Source organism: Cebus imitator, unplaced genomic scaffold (genome assembly GCF_001604975.1).
Source record: "Cebus imitator isolate Cc_AM_T3 unplaced genomic scaffold, Cebus_imitator-1.0 Scaffold598, whole genome shotgun sequence".
Classification (NCBI taxonomy): Eukaryota; Metazoa; Chordata; class Mammalia; order Primates; family Cebidae; genus Cebus; species Cebus imitator.
The window spans coordinates 267300-287319 of record NW_016107913.1 but is presented as its reverse complement, the minus strand read 5'-3'; the positions used below and the strand labels follow the sequence as shown (position 1 = coordinate 287319).

Below are 20020 nucleotides of genomic sequence, written 5' to 3'. Positions count from 1 at the left end.
CCCTCATTTTGAGATAGAGTTTCAATCTTCTTGCCCAGGCTGGAGTGCAATGGCATGATCTTGTTTAACTGCAACCTCTACCTCCTGGGCTCAAGTGATTCTCCTGCTTCAGCCTCCTAAGTAACTGAGATTACAGGCATGCGCCACCATGCCTGGCTAATTTTTTGTACTCAGTAGAGATAGGGTTTCACCATGTTGGTCAGGCTGGTCTCGAACTCCTGACCTCAGGTGATCCACCCACCTTGGCCTCCCAAAGTGCTGCAGTTACAGGTGTGAGCTATCACACTTGGCTTATAATAATTTTTTTCAGCCAGGTGAGGTGGCTCAAGCCTATAATCCCAACACTTTGCGGGGGCTGAGGCTGGTGGATCACAAGGTTAGTAGTTCAAGACCAGCCGGGCCAACATGGTGAAACCCTGTCTCTACTAAAAACTACAAAAATTAGCTGAGTGTGGTGGCAGACGTGAAATCCCAGCTACTCGGGAGGCTGAGGCAGGAGAATCCTTCAAAAGTGCTGGGATTATAGGAGTGAACCACTATCCCTGACCAGGGGTTTCTTTTCAAGGCGATAAAAATGTTCTAAAGTTTATTGAAGTGATGCTTGCAAATTCTGTACGTAGACTTAATGCAGTGACAGCTACAAATTCTATAAATATATTTAATGTGGTCATGGTTGCAAATTCTTTGTAAAACACAAATTGTACAATTTCAGTGAGTGAAAGCATGCTATGTGAATGTCTTAATAGGCTTTTATTTTAAAAATGAGCAAATAGTAGAATGTTAACATGGCCCACATCTACGTGTTGTCTACATTGGTTTTTATCATATTTTTTCTGTGTGGTTTCTATTATATTTTTCTATGTGAACTGGGTGCGTGAGCAGGGAGGCCAAGCCGACCGAGAGTGTCAGCACACCCGCAGTACCTGGTGTGAGCGAGGTGCATGGCTTCCCTGTGTGTGGAAGTGACGACGTCATGGGTGTTTACAGATCAATATAAAATTTGCATAGTTAAGAAAAAAAAAAGCAGTGGACATGAATGCAGGAGGTCTTATGAATGGAGCATCTGTGGCACTGCATGTTGGCTCACACAGAAGCTCCCAGTCCTGAGCAATGCAGGGAAAAGCATGAGATGGGGTAGGAGTTGACATGGCCCAGCTGGCTCAGATGACACACGATGGTCCCAGTGGTCTAACTTGGTTTGTGTGATGTGTGCTTTGGGGTTTTATTTTGGCACATTATGAAGGAGTGAAGCCTGTTTACAGTCAGTTTCTATCTATGCTAATGAAGGGCAAGGGGATGAAGCAATTGACTTTGACTAATCATCCACTGACATTGATTAGGCGTCTTATGATCCTATCTTCACCTTTGAGATTTCTGTGGTGTTTGTGTTTAATGGCAGACAATATCTTTTAATCACTCGTACAGTTTATGCAAATACTGTATGCGTGATAAATGTTCGTACAACATGATCTTTGGAATGAACTAAGACAAAGGAGATTCTGAGGAAGGACCATAGCATGAGAGGTGGCATTCATCCCTTGGTGGACTGAGATGAGGATGGAAAATGAACCATGGGTAAATTCCGCCTTTGTCCGCATACATTTGCCTAAAATGAGCTCACAGGGCACAGGTGTGGAGACCACGCATGCTCAATGACATCATAACTCAGAATCAGTAACCCAGCGTACCAGCTCCCTCACAGGGATGTGCTAGGGTGGGAGCCACTGTTGAGTGTCAGTATCCAGTGATGGCCAGGGACTCAGTGACAGCAACTCTGGCAGGTCTCGCCGGATATCAGCTGATTGGCCAGGAGGGGGCAGCCTGGCCCAGATCCCCCAAAGCAGGTGATTCTCACTAACACTGCCCAGGGCACCTAGACCTGAAAGACATCATGGGATGCTGAAGTTAGAATCAAAGTGCAGCTAGAAAAGGGCAGCCACCTGGAGCAAGTCCATCCTGGCAGCTGTCAGAAAGCACAGCATGTTCACTACCGGGGGGCTGGCCTTGCTCACGTTGTCAGATGGAGGTTCCCAGAATACCATGCCTTCTTCAGGGATCTGTTGTCCAGTGGTGAAGGGAGGGGACTCAAGGCAAACGTGCCCGGGGTGCCCGAGCTGCACTGGCTCCCAGAGAGTGACCTGGGTCCGTGAAGAGGGAGGCCAAGCTCACTGAGAGCCTCAGCACACCCCCAGCACCTGGTGTGAGTGAGCCGCCCGGCTTCCCTGAGCATGGATATGATGACATCACCGGTGTTTGCAGATTCCCTTTCACTGTGTCCCATAGCACTTCTGGTTCACGTGTGATACGCTGCACTTGGGGTGAAGGTGTGCTGACCGTCGTAAAGGGCTGAGACTTTTTTCATTCTTTCCCATCACTCTGATGCAGTTTTCACATACCAGTTAGGAAGGAAATTCCTGAGATGATGGACCTTGTGCTAGTCACATAAGGCTGCTAGGATAAACTGTCATAGACTGGGGGGGATGGATGAGGCATGTATTAAGAAAAGAAATGTATTTTTCGGCCGCGCGTGGTTGCTCACGCCTGTAATCCAAGCACTTTGGAGGCCAAGGCGGGTGGATCACCTGAGGTTGGGAGTTCAAGACCAGCCTGACCAACATGGTGAAACTCTGTCTTAAAAAAAAAAAAAGAAAAAAAGAAATGTATTTGACAGAGTCTGGGGACCGGAGTTCCAAGATTAGGGTCCCAGTGTGGTGAGGTTCTGGTGAGGGCTCTCTTCCTGGGTTGCAGACGGCCACCTTCTCATTTTGTCCTCCTGTCGGGGAGAGCAAGCCCTCCCGTCTCTGCTTCTTACCAGGGCCCTAATCCCAACATTATGGCCCCACTCTTATGGTCTCGTCTAACCCTGAGGAACTCCCAAATGCCCCATCTCCAAATACCATCAGCTATCCTGGATTAGGGCTTTAACACAGGAATTGGCGGAAGGGGGGAAGTTACCATTCAGTCTATCAGAGCCCCCCAGTCACCCCCACTGTGCCTGTTTAGGGGCAGATTGTAGGGCTCAGGTGGGACACAGAGGTGGAGGAAGTACAGGGTCTGCCTCCTGGGAATGGTTCAGCCAAAACAACGACAGGGACGTGGGGCAGACAACAGCCAGTGGGGTGACCAGCAGGAGTCCCGAGGTGTCACTAAGCCAAGGTGTTACTTTTACCCTTAGGTGAGGAAGTTGGCTGAGCACCCACACACACCAGAGTACAGACCACGGTCCCTTCAAACACAGCTCACTTACCATTCATTCATCAATCCTGCGAAGAGGAGGTGCTACCTCATCTCCTGAGGATGGCCCTGACGGTAGAGGAGTCACGGGAGCTGCCCACGTAACCCACCAGTGACTCTTCACTCCCCACATTTTCCCTGATGGCCTGATGTGCACTGAGCTGGGGAAGCCCTGCCAGGATAAACTCTTCTTCCCAAAGTCCACAGAGGGCAAGCCTCCAACACTGCACACATACAGTTATCAAGTTAAATGATAAATGTTTTCATTTATCTTGATAATTGTACTTTGATTTATCAAGCTTTTGATGTTAGGCTAAGGACTTGAGTATGGATTTAAGTTGACTTACATCTGCCTCATTGTTTTTGCACAAATCATGACAGTGCATCATCTATAAATCTCAGTTTCAGTTTCTTTGAAAGGAACTGAGAACTTAGACATATCTACAGCTGTCTGAAGGGAGACCTTCTACAGTTGTTTTTGCTGTAGAAGTTCTTTACTATTGTCTTCCTTTCAAATAATTTCACAGCTGTTTAAAAGGGACTGGTTTGTTTCCAGTTAAACCATTCTATTTAGTCTTCATAGAAACAACTCTTTCTTGTTGGATTCATATTTCTTGCTTTTTTTCTAAGTGAGCCATAGTGGCATCTTACTATGTTGGCTAAGCTGGTCTCAAACTCCTGACCTCAAGTTATCCTCCCCTATCAGCCTCTTAAAGTGCTGGGATTGCAAGTGTGAGCCACTGCACCCAGCTGCATATTTCATATATATCTGAACTACATAGCACTAAAATAAATTTAAGTATTGAAAGTTTTTTAAGTTTGATAACTTTAAAGGCATACAAGTCCACAGGGCTTGCATGCTAATGGATACCTGACAGCTGAGGTCATTTGGAGCAGAAAGGATAAGTAAGGATGGCCCACAGAGGAATGGAGAGCACTGGTTATATGCAGAACAACAGGGACTTTTTTTCGTTAAAACTGTCTGCTAAATTTAATAGGGTTTAAATTCCTGGTTTAAAAATCAGGATGGGCACGGTGGCTCATGCCTGTAATCTCCCAGCACTTTGGTAAGATGAGATGGGTGGATCACCTGAGGTTAGGATTTCGAGACCAGGCTGGCTAACACAGTGAAACTCTGTCTGTAATAAAAATACAAAAATTAGCCGGGCTTGGTGGCCCAGGCCTGTAATCCAAGCTACTCAGGAGGCCGAGGCAGGAGAATCGCTTGAACCCTGGAGATAGAGGTTGCAGCGAGCCAAGATCACACCACCGCACTCCAGCCTGGGCAGCAAATTGAGACTCAGTCTTAAAAAAACAAAACAAAACAACAACAACAACAAAACCCCTCATTTCTTTAATTTTGTTTCTAGTGAAGATATTTCTTTAATGTATGGGGATGGTTCTCTTGTGCTTTACCTTTGTTCTTTACATATGTTTATGCATTTTTGTTTCTATGCTTTTCTTTTTATGACCATTTATATAAAGAACATAAATATGCATTGTCATTGTGGTTCCAAGTTTGTCTTTCGGTTTCTATTAAAATCGTTTTGTTTTTTGAGTACCAATTTTTATATAAACAGATTCCTTAGAATTTATCCTATTTCTGTTATTTGAAAAGTAACCTATATAACTCAATCAAGACAGTTGAAGGTGAGCAAAGTAAAAGAAGAAAAAAGGGGGAAAAAAAAGGAAAAAAGAAATAACAAAAGTTATCTGACCTCCAAAACATCCAGAAAGACTTATCCTCTTGTTTTCTAGTTTGCCTGTACATTGGTTGGTTTTATATATAACTTCTAAAAGATCATTCCAAATGTATCTTGGGTATGAGTTGACCACCTCTCTCCCAGATTTTAAGCCCTACACCACAACTTTTATTAAATAATGTATTCTAAGATTTATTGGTTTAGACTGTTTCTTTGCTATAAATTATCTTTACACTTCTCTTTCAGAGCTGTTTCGCAATTCCATTCGTCTGTCTGTCTGCACTTGCTCTGCTACACTTCATAAATATCTGTGTTTTATTTTGATATTTAATATTTAGTAAAATTTTGCCTTTTTACTTGAGGGGGTCAGAGTGGTGATAGTAATATGTTTATTTTTTCACTATTCTCAAATTAAAAACAACACTACAGATTTCAAAAAATAGAATCACAAAGTAAAAATCGAAACTAACTTGCAGTATTACTCATTGGAGACAGCCTATTTAAAGGAGTATTTTCAGGCACCGTGGCTTGTGTGTATAATCCCAGTGAATAAGAAGGCTGAAGCAGGAGGACTGGTTGAGGCCAGGAGTTTGAGACCGGCCTGAGCAGCTTAGCAAGTTACTATCTCTACAAAAAAATTTTAAAAGCCAGGCATGATGGTGCAACCCTGTAGTCCCTCTCACTTGGGAGGCTGAGGCAGCAGAATTGGTTGAGTCCTGGAGTTTGAGACTGTAGTGAGCTATGATTACACCACTGTACTGTAGCTTCCTTGGCAGAGCAAGACCCCATCTCTAAAAAAAAAAACTAAAATTATCTTTTGAAAAAAGGAAAATTTATTCTTTTTTTAAGAAACAAAAATGACGTAACTATTTTACCAATTTTTATGACCACATAGTAAACTAACTCAAAACCTAGTAGTTTAAAATAATGACCAGGCCAGGTGTGGTGGCACATACCTGTAATCCTAGCATTTTGGGAGGCCAAGGCAGGTAAATGGCTTGAGGTCAGGATTTTGAGACCAGCCTCGGCAACATGGCAAAACCCCGCCTCAACAAAAAATACAAAGTTAGCTGGGCATGGTGACAAGCTTCTTGTAGTCTGAGCTACTTGGGAGGCTGAGTTAGAAAGATGGCTTCAGCCCAGTAGGTAGCGGTTGCAGTGAGCTCTGATCACACAACTACACTATAGTCTTGGCAGCATAACCAGGCCTCATCTCAAAAATAAACCACATTTATTGCTTTCCCCATTGTAGGATCAGCTGAGCAGTTCTGCTGATCTGGGCCAGGCTGGGTTGAGTTAATTTTGATTTGTTGGTCTTTCCTCCTCCATAAGGGAGCTCTGGGCTCTTACTATGGCAGAGGCAAGTTTTGGGAGAGGGCGGGGCACATAAGGCCTCTAGGAACTTGTGCTCCACTTGACAGAATTGACTGACGTGACCATAGTGGGAAACAGGCATAACTCTCTGATAGGAAGAGCTGAAAGTTATATTTCATGGAACAGGAAATAATGTTTTTGTTTTTCAGATTTGCAGTGCATGTGTGACACTAAGGAATTATTTCTAAACAGCATTTTTTAAAAAGGATCATTTCTGTGGTGTATAATGCAAAGATTTAAAAACCATGTTTTTGATGGATCAAGATTCAGAAACCTATTTGAAAGACAACAGAGAACTGAAGAGGAATATTTCAGGAGAGAGAAAATTACCTATTAAGAAGTGCCTGCTTTTAATCAGCATCTAGCAACAACACGCATTCATAAGCCTCTACATAGGAATTCTCAAGAGCTGCATCAGAGAATTTATTCTAACAAAAGACATTATGAATGTAAGGAATGTAGGAAGGCTTTTAGCTGTGGATCACAGCTTACCTGACAGAGAATTCATACTGGAGATAAACCCTTTGAATGTAGAGACTGTGGGAAGGCCTTTGGCCATGGTTCACAACTTATTAGACGTCAGAAAATTCATACTGGGGAGAAACCCTATGAATGTAGAGACTGTGGGAAGGCCTTTATTCAGCTATCACACCTTACTCGACATCTAAGAATTCATACTGGCGAAAGGCCATATGAATGTAAGGATTGTTAAAAGGCCTTTAGTTGTAGCTCAGAACTTACTCAGCATCAAAGAACTCATACTGTTGAGAAACGCTATGAGTGTAAGGACTGTGGGAAGACCTGTAGTCACGGTTCTCATCTTGTTCAACATCAGAGAATTCATATAGGAGAAAAGTCTTATGAATGTAAACAATGTGGGAAGACTTTTAGACATGATTCACAGCTTGCTTGGCGTCAGAAAATCCATTTTGGTGAGAAACCCTATAAATGCAGGAAATGTGGGAAGGCTCTTATTTAGCTTTCATACCTTGTTCATCATCTAAAAATTCATACTGGTGAGAAGCCTTATGAATGTAAGAATTATGAGAAGGCCTTTAGTTGTGGCTCAGAATTTACTCAGCATCAGAGAGCTCATACTGGTGAGAAACCTTCTAAGAGTAAGGACTGTGGGAAGACCTTTAGTCACGGTTCACACCTTGTTCACCATCAGAGAATTCGTAGTGTTGAGAAACCTTATAAACATAAGGAATGGGGGGAAGCCTTTCTTCAACAATCACATCTTACCCAACATCAGATAATTCATGCTGATGAGAAACCCTGTGTATATAAGGAATGAGGGAAGTCCTTCATTTGGAGTGCCAAGCTCACTCTACATCAGAGAATTCATATTGGAGTGGGAAAAAAAACTATGAATGTAAACAGGTACTAGTGAATCCCAACTTTAAAGCTGATAACTCAAACTTTGAGTAAAGTTATGAATATAAATACAGATGGTTCCCAGCTTACAGTATGTGAAAGCAATACTCATTCAGTGTGCTCCTCAACCTACAGAGTTTTATCAGGACATAATCCAGTTGTAAGTCAAAAAGCATCTTTAATTTAGAGACGCCTTTATTCAGAACTCACACCTTACTCAACATTAGAAAATAAATGCTTTTGGGAAATAGTGTGAATGTAGGAAATGTCATCATCTTAGCTCAAAACTTAAACATCATATATTATGTATCTTAGTTTTACCTCTCAGTTATTACTGGAACATTGAGTAGGTAACTTACCTGCTCTTTTTCCTATTTATTCGTTTGTGAAGTGGAAGAAATTAAACACTTTATCCCATATGTTGTCTGTCACATGTTCCCAATAAATGTTAAAAATATCACTATCACTAGTAGTAGTATTAGGCATTGAAGATGAGTGAAGAATCCTTTTTTGTTTCTTGTTGCCTGTAAGAAAACTCTAAAGTGTAATGAATATGAGTAGGCATGTATCAAGTGAATATTCTTGGAGAAGAATGTCATAGTGTTATTCCTGTGTTCCCGGAGGTGAATGTCATTAAGATCTTGTCTGCAAAATTGTGTGTGATGACAAAGTGGTCTTGGTCCCCCATGGGTATCTTGGGAAGGTATATTGTGTCCCTTTAGAGGTGGAAGCAATCCGAAGCTGAGAAGCTGTTAAAATAGGCACTAAACAGCCTGGGCACAATGTCTCATGCCTGTAATCCCAGCACTTTGGGAGGCTGAGGCAGGCGAATCATGAGGGCAAGAGATCAAGACCATCCTGGCCAACATGGTGAAACGCCATCTCTACTAAAAATACAAAAATTAGCTTTGCATGGGTGGTGCATGCCTGTAGTCCCAGCTACTCAGGAGGCTGAGGCAGGAACATCTCTTGAACCCAGGAGGTAGAGGTTGCAGTGAGCCAAGATCACGCCACTGCACTCCAGCCTGGCAACAGAGTGAGACTCTGTCTCGAAAAAAAAAAAGAGAAAAAAAGGGAAATAGGCACGAAACAGAGCAGCTTAGCCAATTCTATAAGAACAAAAGATTTTCCAACTGTTGATTGGGTAAGCCAGTAATTTTAATATTAGGTGTTGGGTATGGGGGCGCCCTAATGCATGATGGGAACACAGCATTAGGCTTGTAGTAATTTGTCATAAGACACCCTTCATATGCTTTTTTTTTTTTTTTTTTTTTTTNATTTGGGAACAGTAAAAAAATTGAGGTGTTAGATGGATAGGCAGTGGCAATAACCATCCTTTTAATAATTAGGTTTTATATAATTAGTTTTAATCATTGAAGGCCCTGGTTCAGCTAGGGGCTCATAGGGTGCCATTTTATCAAGCCAAATTATAAGCACCGAAGGTATTTATTTATTTATTGTGTCAGAGCATCTATGTTCAACACAGGCTGTTTTATAGCAATGGATATATTGCTAAAGGGAATTTAGGCAAGGCTACAAGTAAGGCATACTCATTTTTCAAAATTTATGTTTGGTTGCCTCCTCAAGATTATAGGAAAAAACTGTTTAAATTTAGTGAGATCCTAGGGTATAACTTAAGTCCCAATATTGATCAAGTCCATAAATTTTTGTAAATTAGTGCATTTTAACAGATGTTAAAATTGAATTAAAACTGACATTATCAAGGGGCACAGAAGCCAATTAGTGCCCTTTAAATCTTTTTGCATACAAATTCTTTAGAACATAATTTAGTACATAAAATTTGAATTCCCAATTAGATCAAATTATGAAAAATATATGCACAGTTTATTTGTCATATATTTATGTGAACATATAGATTTTTTTGTAGTTCATAAGTACAATGACAGGGTCTTCACGCTCGTGTGAGATATGCCTCCCTCAAACCTTGGTATATTGGCACATTAACATTAAAAAATATATATAGAATATAAGACATATTTAATGACCTTTTACTTTCCCACTGTATTTAGAAGTTTGTTCACAAATAAGTAATCTATGGCTAGCATTATATTTGCTAGACCTGGCACTTCTTCAATACTTAAAGTTAAAATTTTTGGTTTGGTTTTAGCCACCTGAACCCGAGGTTCTGAGTTTCTGTCTTTTTGGTTGATAAGAGGAAAAGTGGGAGAAAGAAAGGGGTGTGTGGTACCTTAGGCAATAGGCTTTTTCTAAGATGGCCCCACCACAAGGTAATGTCAATTTTTCTTTTTCTTTAAGTAAAATCATTGGAATGGCTTGTATTTCTAGGTGGCTAAAATGTATATTTTTCTTTCTTGTTTCTCTTTGGATGTTTATCTGACAAATTTCTGGTGGTGTCAAGTAGCTCTTATTGTTGTGACCTTAGAAACTGTTACTGTAAAATGTCAGAGAAATCTCTGAGTATACCAGCCTTCCAAGTGTATTAATGATGAGCCAGAATTCATCTCCTAGATCCTTGACTCAGTGCTTCTGTAGCCAAAACATTTTTGGAGAATCCTATCAAAATGTACCTTTTGTTTTAAAATGAAGAGTTAAGAAATAAAAATAAAATGAAGAATTAAATTAAATCATATATTTAAGTAAGCATTGCCTATATCTATGACCCTGTGCCACATGATTCAGGATAAAAACCACCTTTTCTTTCTTCGTGATTCACCAGTTAGAACATAAACATTTATAGCACAAAACTTATTTAAACATAATTTTTAAAATAAATGGGCCAGCATAGTGGCTCACAGCTGTAATCCCAGCACTTTTGGAGGTCGAGGTGGGTGGATCTCCTGAGGTCAGGAGTTCGAGACCAGCCTGACCAACATGGTGAAACCCCATGTCTACTAAAGAAAAGCAAAATACAAAAAATTATCTGGGCACGGTGGCAGGTGCCTGTAATCCCAGCTACCTGGGAGGCTGAGGCAGGAGAATCATTTGAACCTGGGAGATGAAGGTTGCATGCACTGAGCACCATTGCACTCCAGCCTGGGCAACAAGAGTAAAACTCCGTCTCAAAAAAAACCAAACCAAACCAAACCACCAAATGATCCAGAGGCAAAAATGCAGGGTGGAAGAGATCAAGTGAAAATGTAACTACTGATTTGGATGTGTGACCAATGTGACTATTATTGGATGATGGGACAATGGATGAGCTTTCCTTTTTCTAAATGGTGCTCTTAAATATCCCAGGACTCACTTTGAGAGGCCAAGGCAGGATTATTTGAGCCCAGGAGTCTGAGACCAGATTGGACAACATAGTGAGACCCTGTCCCTAGAGAAACTAAAAAAAAAAAATTAGCTGAATGTGGTAGTACATAAGTGTAGTTCTAGCTACTTGGGAAACTGAGGTGGAAAGGACTGCTTGAACCCAAGAGTTAGAGCTGCAGTAAGCCATGATTGTGCCACTGCACCCCAGCTGACAGAGTGAGACCCTGTCTCAAAAAAAAAAATTCCAGCACTGAATCTAATCATTTCTGGACTATGGTCAATTTAATTAAACCTCTTATACTCAGTTTTAAATATAATTAAAACATTTTTTGAATATGAACTATACTAACATGTCCCAACCTGAAAACATACAAAAGAATATTGGGGGCCGGGCGCGGTGGCTCACGCCTGTAATCCCAGCACTCTGGGAAGCCAAGGCGAGCCAATCACCTGAGGTCGGGAGTTCAAGACCAGCCTGGCCAACATGGTGAAACTTCGTCTTTAAAAAAAAAAAAAAAAAAAAAGAATATTGGGGCAAAATGACTGCAGAAACAGCTGCAATCCTTTCTTATTCTCTGTACTCACCCTCCTTTAACTGGGCAGCTTCTTTCAAGAGGTGATGTTAACATTCCACTCTAGAATCTGCACTGGCCTTGTGACTTGCTTCGGTTATTTTAATTTGGCAGAAGTAATGTAAGGATAGGCCTTGGGAGTCCTTGAATAAAGTGCTAAGAATGTTGAAGAGAGAAGTAGCAAATAAATAATAGTGAAGACAGAAAAAAAGACGGAGATTCAATATTATGTAGCCTCTTTGGGAGATATAAAAACTCAAGTCATTTTGTTCTATTTGCTGTTATGAACTCATTTCTTAATAAAAGTTCATCAGCTTCATTTTTTATGAAAAAACAAGATTCTTATTCGTGTGACAAGTAACATTAGATTTTAACATTATCTTTACACATTGACAGTGATGTACTGAGCCATGATGCTGATATCACTAGATCAATATTCCATGAATAAAACACTTCCAACTTAAACATTTGAAATTTATCACTAAAATTGTTTACCTTGATTGATATTTCGCGAGGAACATCCTATATCTATATAGCTATATAGGATGTTCTGGTGAAATGAAGGCAGACCTCTTTCTTTTTACTTCTGGATGATCACTGAGAAGGGTGAGTTACACTGAACTCATTAAGCCTCTAGGTAGACTATCAAAAAATGCAAACATCAATTTACATAACAATTGTTGTAGAAGGACATTGGGAAAGGATTAGTCATCAGTAATCATGCTACATTGAGATGCATGGACCATGATAACATTATTGAGCTAAACTGTTATTACACTGTCTTCTTGTTCCTGGATTGCTTCCTCCTCCTGACCAGGCTGGGTCTCCAGCAAGGAAATAAATCTTCCTTCCCAGAAGTGAAAATACATTTAATTGCCCAGAAAAGAAGGTGACAATAAAAGCCATTGTATCCATCTCCAAAGTTGATTTTTGTCTTTGAAAATGATTGTTTTTCAGACTTGTGCTTAAATTTCCCATTGGCACTGAAAGAGGAAAGTTAACTCTCTCTTGTTGCCTCATCTCTACCATCCTCATAAAGCTCTTCCCTCAGACACTTAGGCAGAGTGGGTACCCCACTTTCTCGAACCTGATTTGTAGTCACCAAGCTCTGAGGTCTCCTTGCTCTTTCTATTTTCTAAGGATTTCTTACCTTCTTACTGTGCTGCTTTGGTGTGGGCTTGAAAGGTGCAGTTCCTCTGAAGCCAAAAGTTAATTGTATTCTTTGGATAGGAAGTCTTGCTTGAAATAAGAAATTAGGAGTTCTCTGATTATATTCATTCATACTAAGTTGTTAAATTAAGCAACTATTATGTCAGACCCTGAGCTGTATATAGGGGACGTGAATCCAAAGAGACTGATGGAGGAATAAATGACACTGCCTTAGTTTCTTGCACTCTCTGGCCGTTGGAACTTTTACTACCTCAGTAGATGTTAGGACAGTCTAAGAATATTGGGTCTGGCTTATTTTTCATTTTCTCATTTTCAGCAAACGAATAGAGCATCACGACAAATGTTTCAATGTTTCCTAATTTATTAGTGTTTCCTTATCTGCTAAATTTTTAAGGATACATGAGTGATTATTCCCTCCATTGCTTCCAAGCAAACCCAATGACCAGAACTACTGCTGTCAGAGTACTGCAACAAACACTCTATTTACACCTGGATTTGTAAGGTAGACTTACTTTCTCCCACTGATTTATCCTAATGTTTTTTGTTTGTTTGTGTTTTTGCATCATTTTCTATCTTTATCTAGATACACCTGAATTGTACTATCGGTCAGGGGCTTTACTACACTTTTGGAAATAGGTACAAGACTGTCAAGGTAATGACCTCTGCTTACTTTATTCATTTTTTTCTTTTGAGACAGAGTCTCATTCCATTGCTCAGGCTGGAGTGCAGTGGTGCAATCTTAGCTCACTGCACACTCTGCCTCCCAGGTTCAAGTGGTTCTCAAGCCTCAGCCTCCTGAGTAGCTGAGACAAGAGATGCGCACCACCATGCCCCACTAAATTTTGTTTTTAGTAAAGGTGGTGTTTCGCCATGTTGACCAGGCTGGTCTTGAACTCCTGGTCTCAAGTGATTTGTCCACATCAGCTTCCCAAAGTGCTGGGATTACAGGCAGGAGTCACCATACCTCGCCCTGCTTACATTCTTAATAAGAACTAAGAAACATGAGACACACATGTACACACACCAGTGATAAGCGTTATTAAAAGAAAACACGGCCGGGCGTGGTGGCTCACGCCTGTAATCCAAGCACTTTGGGAGGCGGAGGCGGGCGGATCACGAGGAAGAGATCGAGACCATCCTGGCCAACATGGTGAAACCCTGTCTCTACTAAAAATACAAAAAAATTAGCTGGGTGTGGTGGCGCACGCCTGTAGTCCCAACTACTCGGGAGGCTGAGGCAGGAGAATTGCTTGAACCTGGGAGGCAGAGGTTGCAGTGCCTGGTGACGAAGTGAGACTCTGTCTCAAAAAAAAAAAAAAAAGAAAAAATGCACAGAAGTAAGATTAAGTGTGGAGGTAGCTTTTGACAATATGATGAACTACGTAGACTGAAAAACGCCTTGCAAAAGATTACTACAGATGTACCATCTATTTAAAAAAGCCCTTTAAAACATATTAAGGCTTTGGAAGAATTAAAGAAAATCTTTGAAGGAGGGACTGACATGAAAACATACTATAGCTGTTGGAAGCCCCAAGGGGCTTGGTTTCCTCAAGTTTTTTGTCATGAGATCTACACATCTGCAAGGAAAAAGAGAAAAGGTCTGAGGTCTACTTATAGCAAGTTTGTCGATAAAAATAAAAAACTAAAAAGCTAAAAAATGGTTATCCTTAGGGAAAGAAGGAAGCAGAAAAAGAAACCCATCCCACAGAGTAAGAGAAAAGTGAACAGTATTTGCTTTCACACTGGTTCTAAGTGGAGGGAAAAGGTCTCCCTGGAGAATTGGTGGTCACAGGTAAGCCCTCACATGGGTTTAGAAACTGAGTACGCAGTATTTGCAAGGTCTGAAAAACTACAGGGCATGAATGTTAAGTTAACATGAACTCATTGCTAATGTCTTCAGGGAATGGTAGAAAAAAAAAAAAAAAAGCAGAGACCAGCCGGCACCCCGGAGGCACAGAGCGTGGCACAGGCGGAGCGGGGCGGGCGCGTGAGAAAGCGGAGAGCGGGCAGCCGTGCAGGCGGCGGCGGCACCACAGGCCAGGCCGAGCCGGCGCAGGAGGAGTCCCAGGGCGATGGGGCCGTGGCCGGGGCTTACGCTTTGACAGCTGGAAAGAGCGCTGAGCCAGCACCTGGTGCGGAGGGAGGGGAGCCTGACAAGGAGAGCCCCAGCGAGCGAGAGAGCGAGTGAGCGAGCGCCAGGGAGGGGGCCGAGAGCGAGGGGGAGCTCAGGAGAGCCGGAGCGGCGTTGAGGCTGGGGTCCTCTTCCTGGCAAACCATGTTTGCCAAAGGCAAAGGCTCGGCGGTGCCCTCGGATGGACGGGCAGGCTCGGGAAAAGTTACCTTTATACGTCTATGAATATTTACTGCACGTAGCAGCACAGAAATCTGCACAGACCTTCTTATCCGAGATTCGATGGGGAAAAAACATCACGTTGGGAGAACCGCCTGGGTTTTTGCACTCGTGCTGGTGTGTATTTTGGGACCTTTACTGTGCAGCTCCTGAAAGGAGAGACACTTGTGAACATTCAAGTGAAGCAAAAGCCTTTCATGATTATAGTGCAGCAGCTGCCCCGACCCCGTGCCTGGCAACATTCCCCCCAATGATGGGATGCCGGGAGGCCCCATCCCGCCAGGTTTCTTTCAGGGTCCTCCAGTATTTTTCTTTGTATTTTGGGGTTCTGGTGGCAACATTTACAAATCTTGCTTCTTGATTAACGATCAGCACTTCTGTATGTGCCCTTAAAAAACCTTCATTGTAGGGACATTGGCAACATTTTGTAATGCCTACTGGAGTCTCTGGACACTTATTTTGGCCATTAGTTGCCCCAGGACTTTCGACGAGCGATAGTTCCCCTTTTGGCCTCATGCTTTACCTTTTATATTTGTTATAAACAACAAATAACTGGATATCTACTGAGCTGTCTTGGAAAGAGGCTTTCACAGACCTCGAACCTGTGACCCTCGTACTCAGCTGCTTGTTATGCCCTGGGTCATGGAAACAGTACCCCACAAGCTTGACACAGCTACCAAGGCCTACCTAAGACAGGATGAAACCAAACCTGGACTCTCTGGTATATGTCACCTGCGGGAGAGGTTGGCCTCCCTGGTCCTCAGTTTATTGACAGATGTCAGGGTGCTGGAGGAGGACACTTCCCTCCCAGACACCTTCAGTACCTGAGAAGTCCCTCGGGATTAACTGAGTAAACAATAATGGGAGTTTGACTATGTGAATGGCACTGCAACCATCATGCATGATGGAGCTTAATAGAATGTTTCTGTTTTCCATCCCTTAGCCAACGTGTCCTGAATAAAGGATGGGGCTCAAGGAACAACCCCCTTGGCCAAAACACCAGGCAGTAGTCATCTTAGCATTCATGCCCTAGTCAACAAACAGCACCATCTTCTCATTTACTATAAACTATTAGGCCATTACCAAAAATTGTCATAAACTGATTGCCTCTCCTAAGGCATAAAATTGACACAATTTTTTCACTCTTCTTCCTAAACTCACTGACTCCTTAGCCCATAATCCTGGTATATTTCTAGCTCTCTGCTCAAAGGTATACCTCCATATGAAAGGGAACTCTGATAGGGGTTATTAAAATTAGTGAAGATTATTGCTTTCCCCAAGAGGTATCAGCCCCATGTTAGTCAACTGGTGACCTCTCTGGGGAAGAAAACCATCCTCTCCTTAGCGTCTTTTTCTACTACCACCCTCCAGACACCACAGTCTCCCACCCTGCCTCTCCAAACATCACCACCACAACAGCCTTTCCCCTTACAGTCAGTAGATCTCCACAACTTAACTCTGATTGCCTTGCCTTATTTTTAAATATGATGCTGAGACATCAAGGGGTGAATTGTAGTGAGTGCTTCTAATTTTATTTTGCCTTAACATCCATTTTAAAATATAAATTTTCTTTATCCAGTCTCTCATTGATGGGCATTTGGGTTGGCTCCAAGTCTTTGCTATTGTGAACAGTGCCGTAATAAACATATGTGTGTGTGTGTCTTTTTAATAGAATGATTTATAGTCCTTTAGGTATATACTCAGTAACGAGATTGCTGGGCCAAATGGTATTTCTATTTCTAGATCCTTGAGGAATCACCACACTGTCTTGCACAATGGTTGAACTAATTTACACTCCCACCAACAGTGTAAAAGTATTCCTCTTTTTCCACATCTTTTCCAGCATCTGCTGTCTCCTGACTTTTTAATGATCGCCATTCTAACCGGCATGAGACAGTATCTCATTGTGGTTTTGATTTGCATTTCTCTAGTGATCAGTGATGATGAGCTTTTGTTCATATGATTGTTGGCTACATAAATGTCTCCTTTTGAGAATTGTCTGTTCATATCCTTTGCCTACTTTTTGGTGGGGTGGGTTGGTTGTTTTCTTTTAAATCCGTTAAGTTCCTTGTAGATTCTGGATATTAATCCTTTGTCAGATGAGTAGATGCAAAAATTTTCTCCCATTGTGTAGGTTGCCTGTTGACTCTAATGATAGTTTCTTTTGCTGTGCAGAAGCTCTTTAGTTTAATTAGATCCCATTTGTCTATTTTGGCTTTTATTGCTATTGCTTTTGGTGTTTTAGTCATGAAGTCTTTGCTCATGCTGCACCCATTAACCCATCATCTAGGTTTTAAGCCTCACATGCATTAGGTAGGTATTTGTCCTAATGCTCTCCCTCCTCTTTCCCCCAACTTTCCAACAGGCCCCAGTGTGTGATGTTCCCTTCCCTGTGTCCATGTGATCTCATTGTTCAACTCCCACTTAAGAGTCAGAGCATATGGTGTTTGGTTTTCTGTTCCTGTGTTAGTTTGCTTTGATTTCAAACTTCATCCATGTCCCTGCAAAGGACATGAACTCAAGAGTGTCACTTTCTGACAGGCCCAGGAAGCACATGCTCTTGGGACCACAGGAAGAGGGGAGTTTACCCAATTCACAGGTATGTGAGGGTACAAACCATGGCTGGGACTGGCTTCAGAAAGTCCTATCCTAATATTCCTTGTGGAACAGTTCCATCAAAGCCAATATCAAAGAAATAATTATTCTTTCTGCACTTTATGCAAATAATTGGGTGAATTATAAGACTAAAGTCTATTTTGCAAACAACTCAGTTCTATCATGATTTGTTTTTAACAGAAATGAGGACTGGAGAAAGAGAAATTATGTTTCAAAACTTGTCATACATTTGTAATTACATTCTAGACTCATTAGTTGTTTTTAAGTTTTGCCTGCATTTTAGACTAACCCTGCTTATTCCTGTGAACCAACCAGCAATCTCCAGCCACAGCTAAGAAGGAACAAAAGGGGTGGGTATTGTAAAAATCTGGATCACTATTCTAGTTCTGAGCAATTATCCTGCAACTCCTGGCAGTTAACAGGAATAAATAGGATGCTCATCACCTGGAGGTTTGCTTTTTGGGAAAGCAAAACAAGGGAGCTAACCAAAGCCAAGCCCCATGCACCTAAATCTTAGCAAGCATAACCATAGCCACCAGTTATGTCACCAGACATCCTTTTCTCTTCTTTGTTGGAGGAAAACTCAGTCCTTACAAAGACCGAGTAAAGTATTTTATGACCAAAATTTACCCTTCTCTCTACCTGGGTTCTCTAAAATTTGGCAACTATTTGTGGATATTCATATTTTATGGAAACAGTTATTTCCATAAGTTCAGTGAGGATCTGTTTTGTTTTGTAACAAGACACAATCAGAGACACTAGTTATTTTACCATGGCTTTGATTGGACCAGCATATTTGCAGACATGACCAGACTGAAGAATGGAGGTCAACTTTAGAGCCAACAAAAAGCCTGTTGGAAAGACTGGCTTAGTATCTTGACTAAAATGTTCCTTTGCAAGGTTTCTTACCTGTGGTTAGTAAAGAATGTCACTTTCTAATAGGCTCAGGAACGTCAAGATATTTTGGGAACTTGAGAAGAATTGGTACAGGTATTAAGAGCACAGTCTGACCCAGACCCGGAAGGTGGCACCATAGTGGTGCCTCCACCTGCACCCCTGCCACAGCCTGTCACCCACCTCATCTTTGACATGGATGGACTTCTGGATACTGAACGGCTGTATTCAGTAGTATTTCAAGAAATATGTGATCGCTATGACAAGAAATAACAACCGGGATATAAAGTCCCTGGTTATGGGTAAGAAGGCTTTAGAGACAGCACAGAATATAATAGACGTCTTGCAGCTTTCAATGTCCAAAGAGGAGCTGGTGGAAGAAAACCAAACGATGTTGAAGGAAGTGTCCCCCATGGCTGCGCTCATGCCAGGGTCTGAGAAGCTCATCATCCATCTGTGGAAACACGGCATTCCCTTTGTCCTGGCCACCAGCTTGGAGTTCTGCATTGTTTGAGGTGAGGACGGGTGGACACAAGGAGTTCTTCAGCTTGTTTTCTTATGTCACGCTCAGAGAGGACCCTGAAGTGCAGCATGGCAAGCCAGATCCCGACATCTTCCTAGCTTGTGTCAAGATGTTCTCTCCCCCTTCTCCTATGGAGAAGTGTCTTGTCTTTGAAGGTGCTCCCAATGGGGTGGAATGGAGGTGGCCTGGGCAGCTGGGATACAGGTGGTCATGGTTCCAGATGGAAACTTTAGCTGAGACCTGATGACAAAGGCCACCCTGGTGCTGAATTCCATGCAGGACTTCCAGCCCGAGCTATTTGGTTTGCCTCCCTATGAGTAAGAGGGAGGGCCTCGCTATGCCTCCCCACAGCTCACTCTCATGATTCACACTGCTGGGGGAAAGGGAAAGGAAATCAGCAACTCTCAAATCCCAACCTGCACAGTAATTTTAACCTCCTGAGATTGGCATTTCCATCTTGTGTTGGCTTGCCCCACTCTAACATGTTGATAAAACGTGACTTGACAGTTGAGAGAAACACAGTAGAGATGGAAACAAAGCCCAGAACAAAGATGAAACTTGAATTACCGTCTCAAAAATCAAACTGATGGAGTAGGTGGTGAAGTAAATGTATATATATACATACACATAAATACCTCCATGTGTACACGTGTATGTCAGTATGTTAATATTCATGTAGGCATTACATGTTTATATATGTAGATATATACATGCATTTGTATGTAAAATGTTTACTTTTCTAAGACAAAATGGAACATCATTTCTCTTTTATTCTAGTTTTCTTTGAACACTGGCTGGGAAATGTAAACTGTGTATGCATATAAGTATATACTTTATGTATGCATATGTATGTACATATATTTATATCTATCATTTGCATCACTCTCCTCAGTGTTAATGTCAACACACAATGATAACTGATAAAGCGAGATGGCAGTTCTGTCTGGTTTCCAGTCTGAGTGGGAAAGCC

General features: G+C 41.8%; 1 protein-coding gene, 1 non-coding gene and 1 pseudogene across 3 annotated transcripts in view; all 3 read left to right on the top strand.

The window, feature by feature from the left end:
* The window catches only part of LOC108294688 (zinc finger protein 679-like), a 194906-nt gene that overhangs the window by 103605 nt on the left and 71281 nt on the right, over positions 1-20020 (top strand). The gene's annotated exons all lie outside the window — the stretch shown is intronic.
* Positions 9565-9663, top strand: LOC119469204. Its single transcript, XR_005198021.1, has one exon. It is a non-coding gene; the product is annotated as a small nucleolar RNA U13 (small nucleolar RNA).
* LOC108294689 lies at positions 17456-20014 on the top strand (annotated as a pseudogene).